This window comes from Octodon degus, unplaced genomic scaffold, assembly GCF_000260255.1.
Source record: "Octodon degus isolate 3935 unplaced genomic scaffold, OctDeg1.0 scaffold00069, whole genome shotgun sequence".
Classification (NCBI taxonomy): Eukaryota; Metazoa; Chordata; class Mammalia; order Rodentia; family Octodontidae; genus Octodon; species Octodon degus.
Window position 1 is genome coordinate 5,845,067 of NW_004524645.1, and position 4,930 is coordinate 5,849,996.

A 4,930-nucleotide genomic window follows, 5' to 3' on the forward strand; every position below is an offset into this window, starting at 1 on the left:
AAGCCCAAGCCCTAAGAGACAACTCCACGATGGGTTACATGGCAGCAAAGAAGCACCTGGAGATAAACCCTGACCACTCGATTATTGAGACCTTGAGGCAGAAGGCCGAGGCTGATAAGAACGACAAGTCTGTGAAGGACCTGGTCATCCTGCTGTATGAAACCGCACTGCTGTCCTCTGGCTTCAGCCTGGAAGACCCGCAGACCCACGCGAACAGGATTTACAGGATGATCAAGCTGGGTCTAGGTATTGATGAGGACGACCCCACCGCCGATGACACCGCTGCTGCTGTTAATGAGGAGATGCCTCCCCTCGAAGGAGATGACGACACGTCGCGCATGGAAGAAGTCGACTGAGCTCGGCCCGAAGAAGCACTAATTCGTGCTCAGTGCTTTAGTCTTCATTCCCTCTGATAATATATATTTTCAAGGATTTTTTTGTTCAGTCTGTGTGGCATGATAACTGCTTTTAAGGGGAAGATAAGATTTCTTTCTACTTGTAAGTAATCCTGTGATATTTTAGGCACTAAAGCAGAGCTAGCAGTGCTTCCTCAAGCTTCACCTTGGTTTACTTTAACAGGTTGAGATGTTTGTGGTAAGATGTAACTTAACTGTTAACTCTGAGCTGCTGAGCCAGATTGCTTAGTAGACCAGATCTTGTGTCTCTGAAGTGTTGAGATTCCCTCATGTTTAAAGGAATATTTGTTAAGATAGCTTGAGTTTTCTTATAGGATCTTTTATTAAACTTTCCCAGTAGTTTCAGATCCGCATGTCCTAGGCTTCTAGAAGTACGGTATACTGAAAACTTGATGCCAAGAGCTGCACGGGCTTGTTTTCCAAAGAAAAGGACTGTTTCAAGGGAGAGACAACTTCTAGGGATACCGCAGAGCTATTTCAAAAATTATTCGGAACAGGGCCTGTGAGTGGGAGTGCGTGCCCAGGTCACATTCTGCTAAGAGGTAATAAACACAGCTGAGTTTAAAAAAAAAAATAAAGGCAAACTTGAAGAACAAGGACCGGAAAGAGTAAAACCGTTTATGACCGGGGCTGCAGAGCAGATCACGCACATCCTTGCTAATTTCAAAAACTATCAGTTCTGGGGGCCTGGCCCTAGCTCAGGCCTTTAAGTGGCTGCTTCCACAAAAACTATCAGTTCTTTATTGGCAAAAATGAATTCAGATGGCATGGTTGCTCTCCTGGACTATCATGAGGATGGTGTGACCCCATTTATGATTTTCTTTAAGGATGGTTTAAAAATGGAAAAATGCTAATGGATTCGATGGTAACCTTGGATCTATTGTTATAATGGCTCCTGCTTGTCATCTACACAACACGAGGATTTTAGACTAATGGGACTGACGTCATCTTGAATGCTTCGTTTACTTTGGCCATGATTTATTTGGAGTGGAGGCGTTATTTTTAGGGAAAAAAACACCTCATGTAGGTTGTCTAAAAATAAAGTGCATTTAAACTAAAGAAAAAGAAATTACAAAGAGGAAAAAATAAGATAAAATATTTAAGCATTAACTGCTTCTTTCAATAGACCAGCAGAAATCAGTAGTACAATTATAAAAACTATACTGCATATACACATAAAATGATCTCTTCCCCTCCTTTGGTCCTTTAACTAAGTGCTGGTTTTCCTTACCATTGAGTAGATTCTTTCCCTTTCACAGTATCTATTGTAACTTTCAGATTTTATTTACTCTTTCAGGTTCTCACACTAGTGAGAAAATATGTTAACACGTGTGTCTAATTTACTTCACTTACCAATAGAGTCCTAGTTGCATCCATTGCCTATAAAAGCCTTCAATTTATCTTATATTATAGCTGAGTAATACTCCACTGTGCAAAAATACTATATCTTTTTTATCCATTCCTCAGCTGATGGGCATTTGGGTTGTTTCTAACATTTAGCTATTACAAATTGTGCTGCTATAAACATGGGTGCACATACATCTCTGTGGTATGATGTTTTAGTTCTTCTAGAAAAATATCCTGGAGGAGAATATCTGGGTTGAATGGGACCTCCAATCCTAGCTTTTTGAGGAATCTCCACACTGATTTCCATAATGGTTGCACCAGTGTACATTCCCACCAGCAGTGGAGAAGAGTTCCTTGTTCTCCACAGCCTTTCCGGCATTTGTTATTCATTGACTTCTTGTTGATAACCATTCTTTTTGGGATGAGATGGAGTTTCATTGTTGTTTTAATTTTCATCTCTTTTATTTTGATGTGCAGAAAGTTTTCAAAAATATGACATTGCAGTTATTGACTCTTTGAAGTATATCCCATTCAGTTTGGTTTTTGTTCATGAACTCTCTGCCTAACCTATGTCCTTAAGATTTCTGCCTTCTTTCCCCTCAGGGATTTGTATTTCAGTGTTAATATTGAAATCTTTGATCCACTTTCACTGTGGTTTAATGCATGGTGGTAGACCTGCATCTAGTTTTAATTTTAGGCATGTGGATAACCAGCTTTTCCAGCACCATTTGTTAAAGAGGTTATCTTTCTTCCAGTGAACATGTCTGTCATCTTTGCCGAAGATAAGTTGTCTGAATGTGTTTGTACTTGTTTCTACACCTTTCAATATGTTCCATTGATCTTTAGGTCTATTTTTTTTACAGTACCTTGTTGATTTTCTCACAGTAGCTTCATTCTGATGTTCTGTACTTTTATCATGAATGAGTGTTGAACTTTGTCAAAAGCTTTCTCTACATTTACTAAGATGATCATGTAATTTTTGTCTTTAGCTCTGTTGATGTGGTATATTACATTTATGTATTTGTGTATATTGAATCATCGCTGCATTCCTGGTATGAATCCCACTTGGTTGTAATGTATAATCTTGATGATTTTCTGTATTCCATTTGCTAGTATTTTGTCTTGAATTTTTGCATCTGTATTCCTTAGGGAGATTGGCTTGTAGTTCTTTCTGATTAGGTCTTTCTCTAGTTTTGGTATCAGAGTAATAGTTGCCTCCAGGAATGAGTTTGGGAGAATTGCTTCCTTTCAATTTCACTGAAGAGATTGAGAAGCATTCACATTAAAACTTCCTGTAGAATTCAGCTGTAAATCCATCAGAACCTTGACTTTCCTTTGTTGGTAGGGTTTTTTTTTAAATTTCATTTTCAATTTAATTCACTGATATTGGGTTATTCAGAACTTTTAATCCTCTTAATTCAGCTTAGTTCCTATGTATCTAGGAATCTGTCTGTTTCTTCTGTGTTTTCCATCCTGTGAGAGAGTAAAGATTTTGAAAGTAGATATTGATCTTTTCATTTTATATAGAGTGTGTAATAATTTTTCCCTTTTCATTGCTTATTGCATGAGTTTGGATTTTTTTCTTTCCTTTTTAAATAACGTTGACTAGGGGATTATCAATTTTATTTATTCTTTGAAAGAATCAACTCTTTGATTCATTACTTCATTGTACTGTTTTCTTCATCTCCACTACATTTATTTGTACTCTGACCTTCATAATTTCCTGCCATCCTTGGGCTTTGGGTTTGACTTGTTAAATTTCTAGGAGCTTTGAGCACTTGTTCTCTTTTCCTGATGGGAGAATTTCCCTCTTAAGACATCGTTCATCACTTTGCACAGATTCTGCTAAGTTGTATCATTGCCTTCCAATTGTAAATATTGCTTAATTTCATCTGTGACCCATTGATTGTTCAGGAGGGTGTTATTTAGTTTCTATGTGCTTATTCATTTTTTTGTGGTATTGTTTGTCAATAATTTCTAGTTTCTTGGCACTATGGTCAGATAGTGTGCATGGTGTAACTTCAATTCTTTTGCATTTACTTAAGCAAGTTCTATATGCTAGTATATGGTCTATTTTGGAGAACACCTGCATGCAGCTGAGGAGAATGTGTATTCTGATGATTTCAGGTGGAACACTGGGTAGGGTCTACTAAGTCCACTTCCTCAAATATTTGGTTTAGTTCTGTTATTTCTTTGTTAATTTTTTGCTTAGTTGATCTATCTCTTTGTGTTAATGGGATATTAAAATCCCCCAGTACGATTGTGTTATTGCCCATTTGATTTTTTATGTCTGTTAAAATTTGTCTTTTATAGTTGGGTGTTCCTATATTTGGTACATATATATTTAAAATTCTTGTGTCTTCCTCTCAGTATTCCCCTAACAAGTATGTAGTGACCTTCTTCATCTCTTTTAATTACTTTTGGTTCAAAGTTGACATTGTCAACAACCAGATGAATTGCTACTGTTTTTTAATGGGTTCCTGTTGCCTGTAGTATTGTTTTCCATCCGTTGACTTTTAGTCTATTAATTTCTTTTTGAGTTAATGTGTTTCTTGTATATATCATATTGTTGGATTTTGTTTCTTGATCCACTTTGTCAGTCTGTTTCTTTTGATTGGTGAATTGAGACCATTTACACTGATGGTTATAACTGATATGTAATGGGTTATCTTTGTCATATCGTTTTCCTGCTCTATTTTCCCCCTGTAATTGCTTGCTCTGCTTGGTGGTTCCTTTCTGTTGTTGTTCTTGAAGTTGTGGTCATTTTGTCTCTTTGTAGAATATCTGTCAATGCTCTTTGTAGAGTTGGTTTGGTGGTCATGAATTTCTTCTGTTGTTCCTTGTCATGGAAGTATCTTATCTCTCCATTAAATTTGATAGATAGTAAGGAAGGGTATATCAATCTGAGTTGGAAGTTGATTTCTTTCAGGACCTGAAACACTTCACATCAAGATCTTCTTGATTTGATGGTCTGTATTAAGAAATCTGCCATGATTCTGATGGGCTTTTCATTATAGGTGATATGTTTCTTCTAACAGTTTTTAATTGCTCTTTTGCTGAATTTCTGGGATATTGATTATTATGTGTCTGGGTTTAGATTTATTTTGATTGTGGGTAGCTGTGGTTGTATCTGCCTTAATTATCTGTATGGCAGATTCTTTTCTCCT

At 36.9% G+C, this 4,930-nt stretch overlaps 1 pseudogene across 1 annotated transcript in view; it reads left to right on the forward strand.

Annotated features, from left to right (window-relative positions):
• Window positions 1–432, forward strand: part of LOC111817758 — a 1,233-nt pseudogene extending 801 nt beyond the window's left edge. The window contains exon 1 of the transcript XR_002821883.1: window positions 1–432. This exon is cut by the window's left edge and continues 801 nt beyond it. The product of XR_002821883.1 is annotated as a heat shock protein HSP 90-alpha-like (transcript).
• Window positions 433–4,930: the final 4,498 nt, after the last annotated feature.